At 35.9% G+C, this 26169-nt stretch overlaps 1 long non-coding RNA gene across 1 annotated transcript in view; it reads right to left on the bottom strand.

Annotated features, from left to right (window-relative positions):
- Positions 1 to 1027: 1027 nt before the first annotated feature.
- Positions 1028 to 26169, bottom strand: part of LOC140513671 (uncharacterized) — a 30053-nt gene continuing 4911 nt past the window's right edge. The window contains exons 2-4 of the long non-coding RNA XR_011970279.1: positions 17491 to 17992; positions 1876 to 1950; positions 1028 to 1342 (exon numbers count right to left, since the gene is read on the bottom strand). This is a non-coding gene — a long non-coding RNA (uncharacterized lncRNA). The remainder of the gene's footprint in view (positions 1343 to 1875; positions 1951 to 17490; positions 17993 to 26169) is intronic.

A 26169-nucleotide genomic window follows, 5' to 3' on the forward strand; every position in this document is an offset into this window, starting at 1 on the left:
AGTTTAAAGTAAGATCACAGATTTAGTCAGAAGAGAACATAGAGGCCATTTAGTCCAAACTCCTCATTTTATAGATGAGAGGACATAAATTCAAATGCCAGCAAAGTATGTCCTCTCATTGCAAATTCCATAACCTTTCCGTTATACCACTGTGCTTCTGATGAGTTAGCTGTAGCTGAATGGATCTTGGACAGTAACTTTATGTTCTACAAGACTTTGACAGAGTGTAAGTCCCTTTGATTGGCCACAGAGTAACAAAATTTTCAAATACTGCCACTATGAAAGATCTTCTACTGAAACAGAAGGGAACCTGGATTCTCCATGGGATTAAAAGGAGTTCTGCCCCCATTAAGTTACAGATCTGTGAAGTATATAATTTAACTAAATAACAATAAGGTTTATCGTTGTTCAGTTGTTTTCAGTCATGCCTGACTCTTCATGATACCGTTTGGGATTTTCTTGACAAAGATACTGGAGTGATTTGCTATTTCCTCCTCCAACTCTTTTGACAGATGAGGAAACTGAGGCAAACAGGGTTAAGTGACTTGCCCAAGGTCACACAGGTGGTGTCCGAAACCAGAATAGAAGTCAGGAAGATTTCTTCTTGTCTCCAGACCCAAAGCACTCTATCCACTGTGCCACCTAGCTACCCTGGAAAATGGTAACAGGTGTTGTAAACAGATTCCTGCAACCTTCACTCAAATTCATTAAAAAAAACAAGCAGTGACCAATAATATGAAATGATTCAAACTGAGCAAAGTTGATTTCCCCACATATTTGAATTCTTAGGATGGGGCATAATGGTGAGTTTATTTAAATAGTAACTGATGCCTAGAGCCAGTGCTTTAATGGATTGTGTGTGGATCAGCAGCAGCTTAAGGAAGAGTGACATAGACCTTACATTAAAAAAAAGATATTTTTCTTATCAGGTTTTCATTAGAGAGTCCAGCCCACTCTTATGTGTTTGTACAATTTAAGTAGGCTCTTAGTCTGTTTGTTAATAGATCATGTTTATTTAAATCTCCCAAAGGAAGTTGTTAATCCATCAAAACTTTCAAGATCTGGACTTGATAACCACATGAATGATGCTAAATAATTCTCTAGAATTGTCTATGAAAGAGCTGTCCACAGTGCTCTGAGCCGAAGAAAGCTGACTTGCTTGAAAGTTACTCAATGTTTGCCTGCAGTTCATGACTGCCAAACCTGGAGGTGTCTGATCAGCACACCCACTGGCTTAAACAAGGTGCCTCCCAGACTAGAAAGGTTTGGTGAGGAATCGAAAATATGCTTTAATCCAGGTTTCATTTTTCTATCACAAAAGGTGGCACAGAATGCTTACCATCTGAAAAAAAAAGAAAGAAAAAGAAAAAGGTGAGCACAATTTAAAAGTCAAGCTTCTAATCCCTGCTTTTGCCTGGGATTAGAACTGGAGCCAGGAGAAAGGATGTTGAAACAGGTACATTTCCCCTGAGGGTGAGCACACCCTGGACCACCTAGCTGGGGAGATGAAGAGATAATAAGATTCAGTTACATCAGTGGCCAACAAATTGTACCCCAACTTCATGACTGACAAGAGACCACAGAACTGGTGGGTGGCAAATGAAAGCTCTGTTGTTCTTTTTAAAAGGGGGTAGTGAGGGGGTATAGGGGGACATGAGAGGATAAACATTTTGACAGATCAAACTGCATCTTTCCCAGCTTTCAAGGTCCTGTCTCAGAAGCCTAGTCCTCCATTAGCAAGAGGTGAGAAAAAATTTCTTAGTCTAAGTACCTGATGTTTCTGTGGAGAGATCTTTAGGAGTGATTGAAGGGGCAGTCTGAGCTGCTAAAACACTAATTAGGCTAATTGACACTAAATTGCAGGGGGTGATTTACCTCCATGTAGAACTGCAGTCTCATCAGGGTTTTGTGTCCCAGCTGTTTGAATGAGGAGTGATTATTAGCTGTCCCCTGTGGAGAGAGAAATTCCTGCATCACCTTAATATTGGGGAAGCAGGGGATTAAGCTTTTTTATTAATCTGACTGCAAGGTTCACCTCACCCTGAAAGCACCCCAGTCATTAGCAGGGACTGAGACATGCTGGGCAAAAATATTTAATCTTTACTGTTATTAGACTATAATTCCTTTTCCCCCTTTGGTTTCTATTTGAGTAGATGTCAAATTGTAAGGCAATTGGTTTTCTTAGACTAGTCCCCTTAGTCACTCAATGAAAACATAAGAATCTCATAAATTAATCTAAAATGAAAATCAGACCCTCTATCTCTTTTTTTTTTTGAAAAAGGAATCCCAGTAGGGGTACAGTAAAACGAATGCTAAATTTGGTATCAGAGAACCTGGGCTTGAATTCTAACTTCACCATTTATCTGTGTGACCTTTAAAGTCATTTAAGTACTGTGGGGCTCAACCTAGCCAGCTAGTTACTAGGTGGTTTTAAAGATCCCTTCCAGCTCAAAATCTATGGCTCAATGACTTTAAATTCTCATAGTTTCATCCCTATTATTTTTACTCATATACTAATATAATATATTTACAATAGTTTTTTTCCCCCTAAGAACTGATCAGTTGAATGTCATTTTTTTTTTCTCTCTAGTATAGGTGATGAGCTCCTGAACTTGTAGTGGGGAGATTTTTGAATCTATTTCTAGTTATTCCATCATGATTTTGAGCAAGTCTCCTTGATTGTTCAGTATTGTTTCCCCATCTGTGAAATGGATTCTAGATAAGTTATAAAGTTCTTACATTCCTGACCTTTTGTGTTCTAAGTTGGAAGGTCCCTTCTCACTTTAACATTTGGAGACTCCATTGACTACTTGACATGTGTAAATAATGTTTTAAAGGTGACTCATCTTTATCTTTCACTCTAACTTCTATGCTGAGTTCTAGATTCTATATGGTATGGTGTAGAGTGATGTGGTATGGCGTGGTGTATTGTGGTGTGGTGTGGTGTGGTGAAGAGTGGTGTGGCATGGAATGGTGTGACATGGTATGGTGTGATGTGGTATGGTTTGCTGTGGTGTGGTGTAGTATGTTGTGGCATGGTATGATGTGCTATGGTGTTGTACATGGAAAATACTGGTTTGGAACTCAATGTGTCTAGATTAAAATTCTCCCTGTCAGTTACTGCCTGTGTGACCTTGGACAAGTCAAGACTTTTGTGTCCTCATACAGAAAATGAAGGGGAGTTTGACTTGGTGGCCTTGAAGACCTCTTCTAGCTTTAAATCTATGATTCTAGGGCTTAGATTCAACTCTGGGCTTTGCTACATGACATCCCTTTAGAATATGCAGGTAACCTTTGAGTCTTTAAATTCAAGCTCTGACAGGTTCTACCAAGATGAAAAGATTTCTAGTATGACAATAGCAATGAACTGGAGGGATGTTGGCAGAGGTCCGGCCTCCCTAAATTCAGAGAGGCTCTGAACCAGACTGGTCAGAAGATTAAATATTTTTCAATTGCAGCAATCAACAAGCACTAATTCCATACTGAATGCCAGACACTGTTCTAGGCAGAGGGACATAATGAATGAAACAATTCCTAAGCATGAGAAGCTTGTCTTCTAATGGGGACAATAATAAATACACAATAAAATATTAAATACATAAAATAATACATATATAACTCTATATATGTGTATGTGTATATGTGTAAACACATATACTATGTATATTATATATGATGGTTGAGAAAGATGATAGTTCTTGGGTATAAGGAAATTTGGATGGCACTGGATTTTCAAATTATATTTCTGAGATAGCTGTGAAGGACTTAGAAGATCAGTGAATCATCCAACCACATGACGCTTCAGTGCGATAGAATGCTGGGAATTAATATTTGGCTATTGACTTGACTAGGTCTTCAAAGCACAAAGGAAACAAGTTACCCAAGATTTGCTCTATCAGTGTCACATGGGAATGTCATATGGCAATCATTCACTTACGCAGGCTGTTGTGTAATTGACAGAAAAAACCGCAAACTGTCTAGGACGGTAGCAGGTACCTCTCACTTCTCATAAAGGTGGTACTCTGCCAAGAACTCTCTCCAAATCCCCAATGAGTGAAAGAGGAATTTTTCAGTTTAAAGGCAAAACATTCTCTATAGATTTTTATGGCATTAATTTTGCTGTCGTTGATGTATGGAGGCAAGAGATGGCAAGTTGATTTTAGAAAATAACCCATAGGTAAGTTATCCAGTTTAGCTGAACCAAACAAGAAAACAATGTGAAATAAAAGCAGACATGATATCTGAATATGGACTGTACAGGTTATCAAATTCCATTTTTATGGAGTTTGCATTTCATCTTTTAAGGCAATAAAACAGTATGGAAAGTTGTTCAATAGGAAAGTGACATGGTCAAACAGGTTTTTTTTTTTATTCAGTGATTTGTTCTGTGTAAGAGTCTCTCAGTGTGAAAAATTTCCCCATTATACAGATTAGCAACTTCTCTGTAACTGATCACTTGAGAGATTTGTCTGTACCTCAGAAAAGTTGTCCCTTGTTCCCAATCATTCAGTGAATATGTATCAGAGGCAGAACTTGAACATAGCTCTTTCTGACTCAAGGCAGTGTGGTACAGTAGAAAGACCTCAGAGAACTAGCAGTCAAATCACCCCTTTGCTAATGATTACCTATATCATCTTGAGTAAGTCATTTAACCTCGGTGGGCCTCATTTTCTTTATCTGTGAAATGGGATAGTGGTGGCGAAATGGAGGGCTTCTGTGGTCCCTTCTAGATCTATGATCTGATGTTTTATATGTTTCACCATAGCACCATGCTGCCTCTTTCCCATATACTTTGAAGGTTCTATTTTGGCAGCTATGTGAAGGATAAATTGGAAGAGAAACCTATCATGAGTTCTTCATAACAGTCCAGGGAAGATATTAAGTGTGTCTGAAGTATGCCACTCTGGGTGGAGAGAAAGGAATTGATTAAAAAAAAAAGTGGAATACAGGTAGAATTAAGAGACTGTAAAAGTGTTTAGATGGGACACTGCTGAGTGAAAAGGAAACCTCAAAGATAGTTCTTAATTACTGTTAAGTTAGTTTAATTATCTTTGATTCGTCTTTCTTCTTTAGTCCACCCTGGCTTCATCTTGAGATGGAATGAATAAAAATGATTTTTTCCAGGCATAGAAATAAAATGTTCCAAAGGAATAGCAGTGTGTGTGTATGTGTGTATGGGTGTGTGTTGTGTGTGCAAGCTTGTATGTTGGAGGTAGATGATGAATTCCCTTTTGAACGTGATGAGTTTGTGGTCCAAGGGTCCCTTACATCTAAAGATTTCCAGTTGGATATTTGCAATGCAACACTGGAGCTGAAGGGAAAAACTCAGCCTGAGATCTTTGAGAAATTACTTCACCCTCTTTTTCCCCAGGTTGATTGGTGTAGTGGCTTTCACAGTTTCCCAAAGAGTTGTGAACAATATTCAAAGCAGTTTTTGCAATTAGCTGTTTAAAAAAAAATCAACCAATATAATAAAAATACAAAAGTACAAAAATGAAGGAATGAGAGACTGAAGTAATGGTGATGGGGCAAAGGTAAGTAAATATATACATATATACACACACATATATACATACATACATATACATATATACATATTTTTTTTTCTTTGTCTCTATCTCTTAAATGCAAATACAAGTGATCCAGGAGATATCTATCAATGAAGGACAAACACAATGAATCCATTTTGCTACAGAATTTATTTTTCAGGCAAGCATCCATTGCCATGAAAACAAATTAATCCTGTCTTATTTTATCTGTCATCTATTTTGGGAAACAAGGGAAGATTCAGTTCAAATGTTTTTATTTCCTAGGAATCCGTGCCCTGTAGCAGTATTAGCGCTAATACAGCTTGCCCTGTGGCCAGAATATTTTCATAAAAATTAAAATTTGAATTTTCGAAGCTACAGTTGAAGAAAAGGTGAACTCTTTAAGAAAAGGGCAAGGATTCAAACTTCATTGATTTCACACACCCTTTAACTAGTCGAAAGTAGCATTTTAAAAGTCTCTGGATATGAGTGAAACATTCTGTGGTGTGCTGTTCGTACATCTCTGGCTTTTTTTCAGTCAAGCGCTATTTCAGATCTGATTGTGGTATGTTTGGCAATACACTTAAAAGATTACCACTTAATCTACTAGTAATCTGGCTTCAAGCAAGTATCTGTCTGTCCATTTAGCTGCCAATACTTTATTGTGTCTTCAAAAACTTAAAAATGAAAAGAATGAAAAAAAAAAGCCTATCGACAAAAAAGAAGAAATTGTATTTTACTTTTTGAGTATCTTACTGGTTTGCAGACAGACAGATACCAGAAAGTTAATTGTAAGTTAATTGTAAAGACTGTACTTTAACTTTCATTTTTGAAGTATTTTCTGGGGGAGTGGTGGTAGGGGCAGGAAAGAGAAGAAAATAAAAAGAAGAATAATTGTACATGCAGTATTTTGTATTTTAAGTTTCCCCTTGTCATCTTTTAATTTTGATTTTGAGAGAGTAAAGCCTCCTTGGATTCTGAAGACTGGGGAATAGCCAATGATTTTGATGTGGCTTTGCTTTTAGTATCGTATTTGAAGATAAAGCTAATAAGACTGGGGATGGGAAGTACTTAGGGAAAAATAAAAGAAAATTCTGACCTTTTTTCAGTCACAAAGGTGAAAAACCCCTCATCATTTGAGGGATTATATACATTTTTGTTTTCAAAAATAGAAATAAGCTATTTGAAATTGGAAGGAAATCCCTTGATTTTGATTCCTTACATTTCTCTATTGGATCAAAGATATAGAGCTGTAAGGGATCACATGATCATAACTCTTGACTAGGAAGGGTCCATTTACATCAAGTCCAACCCCTTCATTTTATAGATAAGGAAGCTGAGCCCCAGAGATACTAAATGGCCTCATGCACGTGGTGAGAGGGATCTGGTCTGCTGACTCCAAATCTCGTATTCTTTCCACCGCATAATTTCAAGAAGAGGAAAAGTATATCTTTTCACAGAAAAGCCAAAAGGTGAATAATAATTTCCTTTCTAGTTTGTGAGGGCTGTGTCTTCTTATATGGGAAAAAGTCCTTATAAAATTTAATTTTATTATTGTTTTTATGTGAGTGTTTAATAAAATGAATAGAGTACATGAAACTTGGCAATAGACTTTTATGGCACAAGAAAAAGATTCCCTCAAGGCAAGAGGCTGTTCCAGTTTTATATTTGTATCTCCAGCTCTTAATATAGACCTTGGTACATAACACTAGCACTTAATCTAATAATCTACATAATGATAGTCCTTCTCCTTCCCTCTCATCTCCTTCCTTCCTTCCTTCCTTCCTTCCTTCCTTCCTTCCTTCCTTCCTTCCTTCCTTCCTTCCTTCCTTCCTTCCTTTCTTCCCTCTTTCTCTCCTTCCCTCCTTCCTTTCTCTCTTCTTATCTTAAAAAAGTCTTAGTTTTCCACTACTAATTTTTGCATCTTTCCCTTAGTGTTTTCTGTCTCCCTTCCCTCCACCCCCACAATTACCTTTTATTAAGTTTGTACATCTCTATACATATGCTTATTCTCCCATGATTTGTTATTGTCTTTGTATCCTCACTTCCTGACACAGTGCTTGGCATATATATATATATATATATATATATATATGTATGTATGTATGTATGTATATATGTGTATGTATACATACATATATATTTTTAAATATTTAATATATTAGTATTATACATATAAATTTATATATTTATATTTATATGTGTATGTGTGATTTAAATGCTTGTTGACTGATTTTTTTAAAAAGGTGGGCATACAATACCTACTATTATAAAAATAGTGTGTGTGTGTGTCTGTGTGTATGTTTGTGTGTGTGTGTGTGTGTGTGTGTGTGTATGTAAAACAGTAAATGGACACCTGGTTTTCCCTGATTGCCTTCTTGATAAACCTATACATTATATTTTATTCAAATTAGGACCTGTAGAAATTTTTGGCATCTAGGTGGCACAGAGGTTAGAGTGTTAGACCTGGTCAAGAAGACTCATTTTCCTGATTTTCAGTCTGGTGTCAGACACTTAATCACTGTACAATCCTGGGCAAGTCACTTAAACCTGTTTGATTTAGCTTCTTATCTGTAACATGAGCTAAAGAAGGAAATATGGCAAACCACTACAGTATCTTTGTGAGGAAAACCCCAGATGGAGTCCCACATGACTGAAAAGTGACCAGACAAAAATGACAGCAAACAGAAACTTTTCATGACTCTCTCTAGAGAGGGTATGTTAGAAAGAGCATTGACTTGGGTTCTCTTCCTAAATCTTACTGGATGAATGTGCTGGATAAACTTGCATGAGTTCACAGGACTTCTGCATAAAAGGGGCACCAAATGATGGGAAGAAGGGTAATTAAAAGGAAAGTAGGAGAGGATTTCCTGCATAATTAATAGTCTTGCGTAGGGCTAAACCTATATAGCTAATGTTGAAATAGTGCAAAGTTCACTTGAGCATTCTAGGGCTCAGTTTCCTCATCTGCCAATGAGGGAATTGGTCAAGTGAATCAATACTTTCTAAGTACCTACTATGTATCAGGCATTAGCAATATAAACATGAAAAAGACAGACTGTCCCTGACCTTACAGAGCTCATGATCTAATGAGTTAGGGCAATGTTTAAAAGGAATCTAAAAAGTGAGGGTGGGCTGGGGTAAAGAAGAAGGTATTGAGGCATAGTAGAGTCCAGAGCAAGAAGTAGAAGCTAGTGAAAAATGAGTAGAGAATGTGGGAACCCTCTTTAATGGTATCTTTGGGAAGAGTTTTTTCTTCCACATTCTGGTCCTCTAATCAGAGGACTGGAGCGTATCAAGGGTGCTGATGAGGAGTGAGTACTAAAACTGATGCAATCACACAAAATGATGACTTTTCCTGAGGGCATGGTGATGTCTAGTCCAAAGAGTACAAGCTGATGGAGAAAGAAAATGATGATCTCTATAATTCCAGACAACTCTGTTTTTCTGTGAGTTGAAAGGGACCTTAGAAGTCCTCTGGTACAATTCTTTCTCTTGGAGGCTAAATTACTTGCCCAAGATCACATAAGAGGTAAGTATCATTGCCAGAATTCCAATTTTTCCTTTGACTTCATATGAAAAACTCATTGTACAGTCAGTGTGCTCTAGAAGGTCTCAATATTCAAGGACAATCCCAGGCAAAACCCCCTTCCACTTTTTCTTTCTTTGCTTTTTTTTCCTTTCATTTGGTTACTCTTTTCCAAGTGGCCCACGACTTCGTACTGCCCTTTGGTTTTCCAGACTTCTTCAGACCTGCTTTCACCCCTCCCAAATGACATATAAACTAATGCAAACAGAAAAATGATCCTCCTCAGAACAGCATATAGGGTTACTTCTAATGAGCAGATATTCTCACTGACCACAGTAATTAAAGGATTTTCTTTCTCTGTAATCTGTTCTGATAGGAACTTTGCCTCTAGCATACAACGTCACTGGTTTAGGTCTTATTCCAATCTAATTGGACAAACATTTATTATGCACATACTATATGCAAGACCATTTCTTTAGGGACCATTTCCCAACAGAATGTAGAACACTATTTATGCATTCACATTATATCAGAAAGAGATAAATATGAGTAAGTGGGCTACAAATTCATCCACAAATTAATTCACTGCGCATCGTAACAATAAAACACTTTCAAAGATATAATTGTGCCAATAATATGCCATAAATATGCCAATAATAGAAATAGAAAGATCTGAATTGCAACCCAATATGACTTAGGATATTAAGTATTAGGGTGCTAGTTCCTTGAGAATCACAGAAGTTATGACTTGTCTACCTAATAACCTAGTAATTGTTAGGGTTGGTATTTGAACCAAGGTCTTCCTCACTCTAAGCACCAAACTGTGTTAATGATGATGAAGATGATGATAAAATAATAATTATAATAATAAATATAATAATTATAAAAATAATAGTATTTATATGGTATTTACTATGTGCCAAGTGTTGTTGCTAAATACTTTATAAATATTATCTCATTTGGGTTATCAAAACAGACCAGAGAATTAGGTGCTATTTTATAATTGAGAAATCAGAGGCAAAAAAAGGTTAAGTGTCTTGCCTGAGGTCAACTAACTAACAAGTGACTCAGGCTCAATCGGAACACAGGTCTTCCTGGTTATAGGTCCAGCATTCTATTCACCGCACCACCTACCTCCCGCAATATAAAAGATAGTACATTAGATTTGAACCTAGCAAAGGCTGACTTCAATTCTTGCCTCAGAAGCATACAAATTGTGTGAACTTGGGCAAATAAACATCGCAAAATCTCAGTTTCTTTATCCTTAAGGTAAAATAATACTGAACATTATCTATCATCTATCCATCTATCTATCTATTCTATCTGTCTATCTATCTATCTATCTATCTATCTATCTATCATCTATCTATCTATCTATCTATCTATCTATCTATCTATCTATCTATCTGTCTATCTGTCTATCTGTCTATCTGTCTGTCTGTCTGTCTGTCTGTCTGTCTATCTATCTGTCTATCTGTCTGTCTGTCTGTCTATCTGTCTATCTGTCTGTCTGTCTGTCTGTCTATCTGTCTGTCTGTCTATCTATCTAGCCATCTATCTGTCTGTCTGTCTATAATGGTCTATCTATATATTTATCTCTCTATTCATCCATCCATCTGTCCAACTATGTATCTAACCATCCATTGATCCATCTATGTATCTATCATCTATTTATGTATTTATTATTTATATATATCATCTTTATACATATCAATGTATTTATCTATTTTTATCTATGTTTTTGACCATTCATTCATTTAGCTACTTATTCATTCATTCATTCATTCATTCATTTTTTTATTCATTCCCTCATTCATTTGTTTGCTTATGTGAGCTATAACATCCCAAATATCCCATTGACTCTTTTGTTATAAAGTTGTTCATATCAATGACATACGGCCATGCAATATGGTAATTGCTCACTTGTGTTATACACAGATCATTTGTGAAATTGAGAGCAAAACCAAACCATTTAGCACTTTGAACTGTAATATGTTACCTCAGTGAGCAGTAACATTATTCCACGGGCTATGTCCAAATGAGAAACAGCAACAAATTGAATAAAAGGGAGAAAATTATCAATTTAAAGGCAGAAAGTTCCCATGTAGATTATTTCAAAGTAGATAATTAACTCTTGTCTGTGCATGGAACTCAGAGATGGTTAATTTATTTCATGGAACAGTTTAATTCAGTTAGCTAATAATCTAGTTTAGTTGACACAGAAAGGAAGTAATGTGAAAGGTTAGAAATGTTGCTTGGATATAGACTGGAGAGGCATCAAATGCTGTTCCATGGAGTCTGTATTTTAACTTAAAGACAGTAGGATATTTTGAGCAGAGGAATGTGTTGGTCACATGGATATGTTGTTTTTTGTTTTTTGTTTTTTTTGGTTCAGTTCTGTGATTTTGTCTGTATTAGGAGCTCCTAGTATGGAAACTCTTTCCACTGGTGCAGCTCAGCAATTTGTCTAAAGCTTGTTTTTTGGAGGAATTTGAAGGAACTTTTTTCTTTAAAAATGCAAAATTAAGAAGAGTAACACCTTAAGAAGAGTAAATACTTATTTCCTCAGCATTGATAAATTTATCAGTTTCATAGGGAGTCAATCAATTATGATCTTAAAGGATATTTGAATCTTTGGATTGTCATGATGGATGTTAAAGATCATCAGATAAAGAAGGTTCAGGAGATTGGACTAAATCTGTATATGTTATTATTACACATATCTTTTTTGAATATATACCTGTTCTAACTTTTTAGAATCATTATGGTACAGGTGGTAGGATGCTGGACTTGAAATCGGTGTCAAAGACTGATTTTGATATTTACCAGATATGTTACTTTGGACAAGTCACTTATGTTCTATGGTCCTCACATAACTCCTGAACACTTACCTACCAAATCATAGATAAATTGGGGGAGAGAATTCTCATGCCCAGAAACCTTTAAGCTGAGGAATTAATAGCCATTTTGTATATTTACTTCTTAATTACCCATAAAGATGTATTGTTGAGGGTAAAATCTTTCTAGTTGGTACTTTAAATAAACAAGTTATTGAATGTTATTAGTTTTCTCAACACTGTTAGAAGATGTTGGGAGAAGGGTCCAAAGGGCCATTGTAGTTAAAAAAAAATATGGGTTCAATGATTTAAAAAGACTTGAATTTTGCTTTCCTGGTAACATTTAAATATAAACCATATTTTATTTATGTAGTCAACCAAGAGGAGACCAGACTGGATCATATTACTGTTCTAAGCATGTCATGAGGATAATGATGAATAATTAAAGCTATGCCTAAATAAAGATTTTTTTTGCTCTATGATTTGAACAAGGTAGGTTATATTTCTCTCTTCCCTTCAGGAAAAAAATCATTTTTACTTATTTTTCTAGACATGCTTTATCAGAACAATTAGCATAATAGTGAAATCATCTTCTAATATTATCCAGTCATCAATCACCCTTGTATTCTGTCTCTGAAGAAATGAGGTTCACCAAGAGGCAATGAGAGGTTTAGACAAGGAGAGATTATCTTGTAATAATAGTAGCCCCAATCTCTAGGGATCAATCAAGGAGTTTACCATATTCTTTCAATGAAGGCTTAATCTCTTAGCTCATGTCTAACATCATAGAAAGTACCCTCTTCTGACAAAGCTTTATGTCCTATAATCTCATCAAGTTGATTGGGGAAAACCCACCAAATTCATCAAGGATTCTTCTTATCACCTCAACTATAAAAATATGAATCAAAGACATCTGTTGGGAAAAAGGAGAGTGGAGAAGTTTGGGGATATTAAAGAAAAAAGAGAAACATTATTATAGTTGCTGAGGGAAGTGATTTAGAAAGCCAGTCAAGGTTTGTTGTTCAGCATTGAAGGCAGAAGTAAGATAAGAAAACAGGAATTTAAATCTTAGGGTCTTAGATTTAAAACTGCATAGGACTTTAAAGGAAGGACTCCCTCATCTTAACAATGACCAAAAGGAGGTTAAATGACTTGCCCAAGGTCATACAGAAATTGACACTGCCAAGAGTCAAACCCAAAATCTTTTTTTAAATTTTCCAAATTTATTTATTTATATGTTTTTGATTTTCAGCAATCACTTCCATAAGTTCTAAATTTTTTCCCTCCCTTCCTAAGATGGCATGCAATCTTATATGCGCTCTACATATACATTTTTATTAAACACATTTTCACATTAGTCATGTTATATATAAAAATTAAAATGAATGAGAGAAAGAATGAGAAAAACCAAACAAAACCAAATGTACTAAAAGAGAAACTAGTCTGCTTCATTCTACATTCTGACTCCATAGTTCTTTCTCTGGATGTGGATGGCATTTTGCATCATGAGTCCTTTGGAAATGTTTTAGGTTCTTGCATTGTTGTGAAGGCCTAAGTATACCAGAAATAGTCCTCACACACTGTGGCTGTTACTGTATATAATGTTCTCCTGGTTCTGCTCACTTCACTCAGCATCAGTTCATATAAGTCTTTCCGGGTTTTTCCGAAGTTCACTTGTTCATCATTTCTTATAGCACAATAGTATTTCTTTATTTTCATATACCACATCTTATTCAGCCATTCCTCAATTGATGAGCATTCCTTTGATTGCCAGTTGTGGCTACCACAAAAAAAGACCTGCTGTAAATATTTTTGTACATGTGGTACCTTTTCCCATTTTAATGAGCTCTTTGGATTACAGCCTTAGAAGTGGTGTTGCTAGATCAAAGAATGTGTACATTTTTATAGCCCTTTGGGCATAGTTCCAAATTGCTCTCCAGAATGGTTGAATGTGCTCGCAGCTCCACCAACAATGAATTTGTGTTCCAACTCTCCCACATCTTCTCCAACATTTATCATTTCTCTGTTTTGTCATGTTAGCCAGTCTTTTAGTTGTGATCAGAGATGTTTTGATTTGCATCTCTCAAATCAATAGTCATTTAAAGTATTTTTTCATATGGCTATAGATAGATTTAATTTCTTCCTCTAAAAACTGTCTGTTCATATCCTTTGACCATTTATCAATCAAACCCAGAATCTTTGACTCTAAATTCAAAGCTTGTGTTTTTTTGTCATTTGGTAATAGAACCACCTGGCATAATAGGTGACCTCTTCAGTTTGTTGTAACACCATAATACAGTGGAGAAAGGGATTGTGGAGGTCTTAAAAGCTTGCAGGAACTTATAGAGGAAAAGAAGTCTGGTAATAATCTGAACATGTGCCTTATATCTGGGGAAAACAGGTTTCAGAAGGATCATGAAAATCATGAAATTATACTGTAAAGTACTATGACTAAAGTACACCCTTTCATATAGAGTGATTTAGTGGGGAAGGAACCAAAAAAAAATTCCATTGTATAACTTTAAAAAAACCACTTTTGGTAAAGGATGGAAGGGTTTGCCTTTTTCCAGAACTGAAAGTTTGGTGCCTGAAAGAAATAGCAAAAGAACTTTAATAAAGCCCTCTAAAATCTCTGTGTAAAGAAACACATTTGTTGGATATGAACTGAGCAACTTAGGGCAGAAAGCACGCTATAATATAAATACAAAGGCTTAAGTCACTTTATAAGAGATGCAGGATGATTTTCCTATTGCATGTGAATAATTCTGTGGTTTAAAAAATTGGAGAATTGGAATCTCACCCTCTTGATATCTCAATTAAAATTCACTCCTTAGACTGGGAGGGTTGAGTGGTCAAATTATTTCGATGTAGATTGGTGCCCTTTTACCTTTGCATTTTGGGGTTCCTGGGACCCTAGACCACAACATAGCCAAGAATCCTGAAAACTGAGGCACTATTATCTAAGTGAATTCCTTCTCAGAGGTATCCTTTTTCTTAAGTAAGTGATTATGGATCAGGACTAGAAAATTAACTGGATCTGTGACTTACTTGGTATAGTGGACTCCTAGAAGAGGAAACTACTTTTCTGATTTAGGTGCCCAAGACACAAATCTAAAAGAAGAGGAAGATTCTAAATAATCTTCATGTGAAACCTCAAAGAAAAACACAGCTTAAGCATGAGGTCAACTGGAATTCTGAGAAGAAATTAAGCAAGAATTTTTTTGAGTTAAAAAAATAGTTTTTAAATGAATAGAGAGTGCTAATAGAAATAATTACAAAAGAACTAAGAGTCACGGAAGAGTCTTGAAAAGAGAATTAACAAGAAGAACATAACTTTATGTAAGCAACAGACTCCTTGAAAATTAGAAAGGACCAAAAAGAAGTTACTGACTCTCTATGTAACAATAAGAAATATTGTAACAAAATCAAAAGACTTAGAAAAAAAAGAAAGCATAAGGAAGCAAATATCTAAAAGAGCTAGCCTGGAAAGCAAATCAAAGGAATTAAGAATAAGTTAAAACCAGAAAAGATCCTAGACATCGCATTTCAACAGATCATTAAAGAAAGCTGCCCAGATATTTCAGAATCAGAGAACAAAATGAAAATGGATAGCATCTACTGGTCTTTTCTTGAAAGAAACCCCCAAAGAAGTATAACAAAACATCACTGAAAAAAAGCCAGAGCTTCTAGGTCAAAGAAAAATAAATAAGCATCTAGAATGAAAGACTTCAATACCAAAAACTCACAGTTGGAATCAAATAAGGTTTAGCAGCTACTACCATAAAGAAAGAACTCAGAATACAATATTCCCCAAAGTAAAACAGATTAGCTGTAAATAAGAATGAATCATGCAGTAAAAATGAATATAAAGCTAAAGGGAAAAATGAATTGTTAACAAAATAGAGGATTTTCAAGCATTCCTGATGAGAAGGCCAGAGCTGATTAGAAGTATTGACATAAAATCACAGGAGACAAGAGCTATATAAAAAAGGTAAACATAAGAAATGTTAATGCAATAAACAATTTCATTCTGATAGGGAAAAAATTGTAGAACTGACTTTTGTTTATTTAAAAAATAATAAAATTTGAATATAAAGGGCATTCTAAGGTGCTAGATGTAAAATGTGAAAGATGACCATTTTGAGAACCAATAAATAGCATGAACTTCATGGCACTTTAGTTCTCAGTTCACTTGCATACGAATGTTTTAAGGCTGAAGATAAATGAAAAAAATGTCATTTTTTACTTATCATCTCATGGAAGTAAAGTTGCTTTAATTTGCATTTCTCTAATCATTAGTAATTTGAATTTTCTCCATTACATATAATATTTGCTTTTTGTTTTAGATAGCTTTTATTTGCTATATTGAAGAAAGGTCAGTTTATTACTGTGATTTAATATTTTTATACCAGAAAAGGATTACAAGACTTTTTAACATCCATGAATATTATCATATGTAATTAGTACAATATATTATGTCTATAATCTTCCCTCTATTGAACCAATCCTCAATTCCTGGTATAAAACGAACTTGTTCATAGTTCAAGACATTTATATTATGTTACTATAGCCTTTTTTCTCATACTTTAATTTTTTTAAAATCAATGTTCATAGAGATCTTGGTCTATAGTTTTCTTTCTACATTTTGTTTCCAGTTTATCAAGATCATATCTGAATCATAAGAAAAGATTATAAAAGTTCCCATTTCTATTACTGTAAAAATTTTACATAATACTGGAATTTATTGGAAAATCAGTTATTTCTAAAAAACAAGAGGGTCAAAGAACAAATTATCAAAACAATAGACTATTTCATCAAAGAATATGCCAATAGATAACATGCCACAGTATATTTAAAGAGTTCCTCAAGGAAAATGCATACATGTAAATACTTTCATTAATAAAAGAGAGAAAGAAAAAATGAATGGGTCACAAAAATTAGAAAAAAAACCCTAGATTAATAACTTCATAAATGATTGTTAATTCATTCATTTATTGGTTGATTCATTCAAAATAGGAAGGATCATTTCTGTTAATTCTTTATTTGGTCTACTCACAATTGATGCATTCAAAGGGAGTTTTATTCCACTTACTCAAGTCAGATGGGAAATGGGCAGACTTAAGTCAAACCTGTCCCTTCAATGTTTTGGTTTAGTTTTGAAATAAAATGAGAAAGTCATAGGTCATTCAACAGTTAACAAAAGTTGGTTTACTCAGCCATAGAGTAGAAAGGATTAAAAAATATATTTTAGTGCATTTATATTCTGGACTTATACATTAAAAAATATTTCCATAATATGACGGAACATGAAATAATTTTATGTGAAAATGTAAATCTATAGTTCATATCACTTGCTTTTTAAAAAATATATAATACATTTTATATATCACGTTCAAAACTGCACTTCTTGTCGGTGCTTCCTTCTAAACCTCTATTCTTACATCATGTAAAAAGTTAATTTATTTCATAAAAAATAAATAAAATATTTATTAATTTATTAATTTTCTCCACCTGCAAGCTCTAACTCTTTCAACTGAAAAAAACCCAACAACACCTTTGTAATATATATTCCTATTCAAGCAAAATAAATTCTCACCTTGATATTTTCCTCAAATTATGCTGCTCTGTGCACACTTATTTCATCACTTCTCTATCAGGAGGTGGGCAATGTCTTTCATGGAAGGTCCTCTGATATCATGTTCATCATCTCAATGATTAGAGTTCCTTAACTTTTCAAAGTTGTTTGTCTTCATGATGTTGATAGTGTTGACTGAATTGTTTCAGTTCGGCACACTTAACTCTACACCAGATCTTAAATCTTCTCAGGTTAGGCAGGACATTGAGTGAAGATTCCACAGCTCTTAGCTTAGTTAAATGTGTCCTTCCTCCACCCAGCCTTCATATAGAAATTGCCTAGTCATCAAGGCAAGACATAATGACTCTCAAGGACCCTTGACATATGGCAAGTCGAAAGAATCTAAATCCTATGTGGGTGGGCCAGTTCATACCTTTAGGTGACCAGGATGCCACATCAATTTGACTCAAGGTTCAGCCTTAAACACCTCTTCTCCCACAAACTTTGGGGACAGTTTCTTTGCCTGTTAGGGAAAGAACTACTTTAGCCTACATGGGGGAAAAGTATACCTTATATATAATGAGCTCATTAAAATATGCCTTCATAAATTAATACCAGTTCAATTTGTCTACTTCATAGGGTCCAATAGACTCTAGATTCCTTGGGTCATTCAGAATTAGCTTGCAAAGTTCTGGGCAAGACTCTTTTTTCTGTTAGAACTAATACCAAGACCTAGGCAGTACCACCGGATTTTCAATATACTTTGTCCACACTGTAATGTTTTCTATATCACTGGTAACCTTATGACAGTAATGCTCCCTGAGTGTGATGCTTATTAAATCTATCCATTCATCAATCAATAAGAATTTATTAAGTGCCTACCAATGAAAAAATCTTCCATAAAGAGGGAGAGGCATGTGTGTGTGTGTGTATATGTAATGTATGCATGAATATATATGCATATGCATATGAATATATAAGGTAGATGAAAGGTGTTACATATAACACAAAACATATAAATTGTCATGTATAAATGGTTATTTTGGAGAAGGATTATTCTTGTATTTGTCCCTCATTCTTGAAGAAGACCATCACATTAAGATGATGACATGACTTGCAGTTGACTTTGATTTGAGTGAGAGAGGGCTGTGCAAGGTCACTTTCTTCTCCTGAGCCATCTGGGTCTAGTGGCCTGATATTCATCAGGATGACTGGAGATGGCCCAGGATGCAATGTGAGACCCTTGCCATTTTAGGCTAAGGTTTTATCAGATTCTCACTTTGAGTGAGATATACCCATTCAATGAATAGGCTTCTTTAAGTTACTCAAAGGATGGTCCCTTTAATAAAAAAAAAAAAATCAAACTGGCAGAGAAAGTCCCTCAGGGTTCCTGAGTAAAAGAGAAGGAGTTACTATTTAGTATTTACATTCACTCTGTGCTAAGTGAATGGGGACATGCTGTCCAGTCTATGAGCTCCAGAGTGAATTGGGTTTAAGGCTTGATCTTTGAGCAAGAAATCTAGCCAGTAAACCCAAAGGTAAAAAGGCAGCTTTTGGCCATGGAAGTGTACCTTCACCTGGGGAGAGCACCCCAGGCAAGGACAGAGACAAGGTGAAGGGAAGGGAAGAGAGGGGAGAAAAGGAGAGGAAAGAAGAAGGAAATTAGTAGTTGGGAGAATCAGGAAAGGCTCAGTTCAAAGGTGACATGAACTGAGATTTGAAGCTTTCTAAGTGTTAGAGGTCAGGAGGGAGAGCATTCCAAGCATGGGGGTCAGCCAGTGCTAAGGCATGGGGATTGGAGATGGGGTGTCCTGTGTGAGGAGCAGCAAAGTAAGGTTTGCTGGAAGGAAGAGTGTGGGAAGGGGAGTAGTGTATGCGAAGGCTGAAAAAGGTAGATTGGGGCCAGATGATGAAGGCCTTTAAAAGTCAAACAAAAGAGCTTAATTTGATCTTAGAGTGGTTTGAGTTTATTAATGTATATATCACTGCACTTCAGGGAAATCAATCTAGCCACACTGTGGAGGATGGACTGAAATAGAGATAGGCAAGGAGACTAATTCAAAAAGACTATTACAATACTCCAGGATAGAGATAGTGTGAAAATGTGAGTAGAGAAAAGGGGATGGAGTTGAAATATAGGAAGGGAGAGATGATATGATCTGGCAGCTGATTGCAAATGTGCAGTGAGGGAGGAGGAGAACTCATGTCGTACAATTATGTGACAAATCATGGGAGTCTGAAAGGCTTTCTTAATGGAGTGCACTAGATGAAAATAGGAAAATTTGAGAGAGGGGAAGATTATTTGGGGGGAAAAACAAGTCCTGAAATATTTCAAGGCCTCTTAAATTAAACTTGTGATCACTTGGCCAAACTATAATGATAATTTACACCGATACAGTACTTTAGATTTACAAAGCCTTTTATATAATTTCTTCCAATTGTTCATCACTTAAACCATATGAAGTAAGTAGTACAACTGATATTATTCTCATTTTTACAATTGAGGGAACAGATTCTGAGAGATCTAATAGTTTGTCCTTCATTATGCATCTAATAGATGTTTCAAGTCTGATTCACACTCAGGTCTTTTGACTCCAAGTACCTTGTGGCATTCATTATGCCACAACGATGTACACCTGTACATCTCATTTCCCACAACATTATGGCCCAAGCCATAACAATTAGAATAGTCTAAATCAAGTGAATAAAGGGTTGACCCAATTATGACGATGTAGAAATCATCCAATAGTACGGTTTCAGAGGAAACTGGGAAAACCTCTATAAACTGATGTAAAGTAAGTAGAACTAGGAGAAAAATGACGATATTATGAAGAAAAAACAACTTTGAAAGACTTCAGAACTCTGATTAATGCAATAATAAACTATACTTCCAGAGAAATGAAAAAAACATATCCCCGATCTCCCATCAGAGAAGTAGTAGCGTTAAAGTGGAAATGAAACATCCATATATGACATGGTGAAATGTGTCTTTCAAGTTTGTCATGCTATATATCTTTTATGAGGGCTTTTTACACCAAGGGAGTAGGAGGGATAGATATTAAATACTTATAAATTTTTTGAACCAAAAATATACTCATAAGAAAAATGAATAGGATAGCTTGACTACAGAATAAAGTTATTTCTTTTCCAGACCCCAGCTGCTCTAGCTCTGCTGAGAAGCAATGAACTGGAATACAATAAGACAAAGAGCAAATAGGATTGCCTAGGAGGGGAGTTGTGCAGTGCTTTTATGGTTCCAAAACTTGTTTTTGAAACAAGGTTCTGACGTTTTAACATTTATATCTACCCAGGGATGTATGGCTTGTGGATTGTAGAACACCATTGCTTCTGAAGAATTGAAGTTAGACCTCAGACAAAGGACATCAGAGAGGCACAAGGTAGGTGTAAGGAGTCTGCAACATGTTACCAATGATGAGTTGCAGATGAAAAGTTAGTACAAATATTAGGAATGGAGAGATAGATGACTGGAAAGAGGAAGTGGTCTGGTCATGCAGTCAGAGTCAGGAGTAACTGATGAACTAACCATGTAGTCCACTGGTGCCCATATAGCATCAAGGGCATTAGATGAATGTTCTTTGCACACTAAATGAAAGGATTCATGGAAGAATGTTGACAAAAGTGACCTAGAATGAGAAGTGGATGAACTGTGAAGTACTTCCTTTGAGGGAGTCCCCAGATCTATGAGCTCACAGAACATTGAAGTGCCAGTGGGGTGAGGAATTAGATGTATAAGGAGAGTACCACTAAATGAGGTTAGTAAGGCAGCCCTGAAACTGATCCTAGAAAAGACCTGTTTTTAAAATATATATATATATATAATTTATTTATTTTCACTTCACAACGTTTACTTTCACAAGATTTTGAATTCCAAATTTTCTCCCCATCTCTCCGCACCCTCACCCCAGGATAGCATGTACTCCATCCACCTTTTCCCCCAATCTGTCCTCTTTTCTATCACCCCCCCCCTTCTCTCATCCTTCTCCTTTTTATTTTCCTGTAGGACAAGATAGATTTCTATACACCTGTACATCTCATTTCCCAGTTGCATGAAAAAACAATTTTTAACATTCATTTTTAAAACTTTGAGTTCCACATTCTCTCCCTTCCTCCTTCCCCACCCACCCTCATTGAGAAAGAAAGCATATAGGTCATTCCATACAGGTATACATGTGTAGCCATGCAAGACAATTCCATAACAGTCATGTTGCTAAAGACTAACCACATTTCCCTCTATCCTGTCCTGACCTCCATTTATTCCATTCTATCCCTTGACCTGTCCTCTCAAAATAGTATTTGCTTCTGATTATCCTTTCCCCCAACTTGCTCTCCCTCCTATTATCCCCCCACCACCTTTCTGAAGAGTAAGATAGATTTCCATACCCAATTAAGTATGTTATTCACTCGTTAAACCAAATACAATGAGAGTAAGGCTCCCTTATTCCCTTTGACCTCCCATCTCTTCCTCTCCATTGTAAAAGCTCTTTCTTGCCTCTTTTATGTGAGATGATTTGTTACATTCTACATCTTCCTTTCTGTCTTTCCCAATACATTCCTCTCAAAAATTAATTTTATTTTTAGGTATTCTCCCTTCATATTCAGCTCTCCTTGTGCCCATACATGCGTACATACATACACATACATACATACATACATACATACATATATACATACACATATATAATAAACACATGCATATACATACACACATACACATTTCCTCTAACTACCCTAATACTGAGAAAGGTCTCATGAGTTACCAATATCATCTTTCCATGTAAGAAGGTAAACAGTTCAACTTTAATGAGTCCCTTATGGCTTTTTTTTTTGTTTACCTTTTCATGTTTCTCTTGATTCTTGTATTTGAAAGTCACATTTCCCATTCAGCTTTGATCTTTTCAACAAGAAGTGTTGGAAGTTCTCTATTTCATTGAATTGCATTTTTCCCCCTAAAATATTATACTCAGTTTTTCTGCGTAGGTGATTATTAGTTTTAATTCTACCTCCTTTGACCTCTGGAATATCATGTTCTAAGCCCTCCAATCTCTTAGTGTAGAAGCTGCTAAATCTCATGTTGTTCTTATTGCATTCCCATAATGCTTGAGTTGTTTTTTTTCTGGTTTCCTATAATATTTTCTCCTTGACCTGGGAACTCTGGAATTTGGCTACAATATTCCTAGGAGTTATCCTTTTAGGATCTCTTTCAGGAGATGATTGGTGGATTCTTTTCATTTCTATCTTACCCTCTGTTTCTATAATATCAGGGCAGATTTCCTTGATAGTTTCTCGGAAGATGCTGTCTAGGTTCTTTTTTTGACCATGGTTTTCAGGTAGACCAATAATTGTTAAATTATTTCTCTTAGAGCTATTTTCCAGGTCAATTGTTTTTCCAATGAGATATTTCATATTGTCTTCCATTTTTGCATTCTTTTGATTTTATAATTTCTTTATTTCCTATAAAGTCATTAGCTTCTATTTGTTAGTCTAATTTTTAAGGTATTATTTTCCTCAGTGAATGTTTGGACCTCCTTTTCCATTTGGTCATTTGTGGTTTTTAAAGCATTCTCCTCCTCACTAGCTTTTTGGACCTGTTTTTCTATTTGAGTTAGTCTATTTTTAAGGATGTTATTTTCTTCAGCATTTTTTGGGTCTCCTTTAGCAAGTAGTTGGATCATTTTTCATGATTTTCTTGCATCGCTCTCATTTCTCTTACCAATTTTTCCTACACTTATCTTTCTTGATTTTCAAAATTCTTTTTGAGCTCTTCCATGTCCTGAGACTATTTCATATTTTTTTGGAGGCTTTGGATGTAGGAGTCTTGACCTTGCTATTTTCCTCTGGATGAACGTTTTAATCTTCCTCTAGTTACATGTTTTGATTTCCTTTGTCCAAAAGGGCAGAAGAAAATAACTTTTCACCAAAAAAGTAATCTTCTATAGTCTCATCCCCTTGGCCCCCTTCTTTGGACATTTTCCCAGCCAATTACTTGACTTTTGAGCTCTTTGTTAAGTGGAGTTTTGTGCAGCTGTTTTCAGAGATATCTCTAGGTTAGTTCTTAGTTCCTCCCAAGTCATATAATCAAAGGAGAGGTGTTTACTCCTCTCCTGGCCTGTGCTCTGGCCTGTGAATAACCACAAGCACTCATTTATTCCCCAGAACTGGAGTTTCCTTATCACCCCAGGTCTACCATTCAGAACTGCAATCCAGATCAGCTACTCAATTCCCTCACAGTAGACTGTAACCTGCATAAGCAGCTGCCTCTGCAGCAGTGGCTGCCACCACCCTGGGGTTGGGGCTAGATGTTGCTCCCCTTTCATCCAGGTGAGAGAGCTTTCTTACTGATCTTTGAAGCTGTCTTTAGTGTTTATGGGTTAAGAAGTCTGGAAGCTGCAGCAGCTGCCAGCAATTCAGCACTCTGAGGCCTGCTCCAGTCCCATTTGTGCCAAGTTCCATTCTGAGCCAGGTGCAAAAGACCCTTCCTGTTGGTATATCTGATTATTTTGGACTGCAAATTTGTTTCACTCTGTCATGTTGTGACTTCTACTGCTCTAGAATTTGTTTACAGTTATTTTTTACAGGTATTTTGAGGGATTGTGAGGAGAGGGCAAGCAGGTCCCTGCTTCTCCTCTGTCATATTGGCTCTGCCCCACCCTGAGAAAAAACCTTTCTGATGGTCTTCTATTGTCTAGAACATCTTCCTAACACCAGCTTTATAAAAGAATTGAAAAATAGGCTGTCTTTGATACTTCTCTATAGCAGGATCACAATCTGATGCCCCATTAACCCTAAGATGCTTCCCTTTTCTCTGGGCTGATAGGAAATATACCTGGAATCTTCTAGCATCCAGAGATGAAGGGACTTTATATGTCTTTTACTGAAGCCAAGTCTTTCATTTTAAGAACGAGAAAACTGAAGCTCAGAAACAGGAAACAACTTGTCCAAGTTCACATGGATAGTGGAACTTGTATTGCTACTTTATTATAATCCAAGCATTTTAGATTCTCTTGAATTCCAAGATATCATCAAGTGACTCAGATAATTTAAGTAATTTTCATGTGTTTGTAGGAGAGGACATAGTAGGCTTCTCAGCTTACATTTTATTTAACTGTGGCACTGTGGTGACCCTGGTCTCCCTTTAGTAAGCATTACTCACCAAAATCATGGGTATTTCTGAGGCATTTTGAAAGTTTGGGAAGCTAAGGAGTACAAAATCCACCATCTATCTTAGTGCCTACATCTTGGCCCAGCTATGCAACTAACACGTGACTCAGAGTAAAAATCTTTGAAAAAGTTGTGAATTTTGAAAAAAATTTGATGTTGGCACAAAGGATTTCTTTTTTTTTAATAGAATAGAAAATCACTTAAACCAGAATTTATCATAAGCTAGTAAACCCTTATCATGAAATTCAAATAAAGAAATTCTGATAAGCTGTTTACAAAAAAATGGCATTTATTCAGTTATTTATAAGAATATTAAAGTTTTCTGCCACAATTTTTCACTGTGGAAGTAAATCCATATTTTCTAAAGCATAGTCTAAATGTCAAGAAACTGAATCACTTCCATTTAAACTCTCTTAGGAAGATTCTGAGGGTCACCTGGCAGGATAAGGTACCAGACACTGAAGTCCTTGCTCGAGCTGGACTGCTAAGCATTCAAACTATACTTCAGAGAGTGCAATTCCAATGGGCTGGCCACGTTGTTCAAATGCAAAATGTGTGCTTGCCAAAAAGACTATTTTATGGAGAACTCACATGGGGCTGGTGATCACATGGTAGTCAGAAGAAGTGATACAAGGACACACTCTCAACGTCTCTCTCAAGAACTTTGGATTTGACTGTGCAACAGAGGAGACATTGGCACAGTACTGCTCAGCATGGTGTGCCCACATCAGAAAGTATGCTGTGCTCTATGAGCAAAAGCAGAATTGAGACACCACAAAGCAAACACAGGATGCACAAATTTGGAGTACCCACCCCAAAAATTCATATGAACTATCTATGCTCAACCTGTGTTAGAGCATTCTGAGCTCATATTGGTCTGATCAGCCAGACACACTGAAACTTCACTTTATCATGGTGATGTCATTTTGGTCCTCTTAGAAAACAAAGAATAGTAACCAACCAACCAACCAACATTCGTATTTTATCTTAGTTATTCAAAGATTTTTTCTGTCAGTAAATTCTCTTTTTACATTGATATTAACTTAAAATCCCCAAAGATCATAGATTTTGAACTACAAGGGTCTCTGAGCGTTTCAGCTCAGGTTCTTCAACTGCAAATTCAGTTCTCTTTTTACTGTGCTATGATGATGCTTCTCCCAGCCTTTCCAGATTTTAGACAATCTAATTCCTAATAAAAGAGATAGGCACTTGATCTCTGATTTCTTTGGCATATGGAACTCTCAGCTGCCTACCAATAGAGTTAGCACATGTGTGATACAAGATTTGAAGCTGGGTCTGCCCAGCTTCAATATCAGCAATCTTTCTACTATACCATGCCACCTCACTCTACACTCTACACCTCACTCTACTAAAGTTATTTAAAAGAACAATCAATGATGAAAATCAATTCTTCAGTATTCCAGGCAACTATGATTATAGAGCAAGCTTTGATGAGTTTTTTTTAAGATAGAGATAATGGACAATTGGTGACATAGTAGACCATCATCATTTGGTATGTAT

This window comes from Notamacropus eugenii, chromosome 7 (genome assembly GCF_028372415.1).
Source record: "Notamacropus eugenii isolate mMacEug1 chromosome 7, mMacEug1.pri_v2, whole genome shotgun sequence".
NCBI lineage: Eukaryota > Metazoa > Chordata > Mammalia > Diprotodontia > Macropodidae > Notamacropus > Notamacropus eugenii.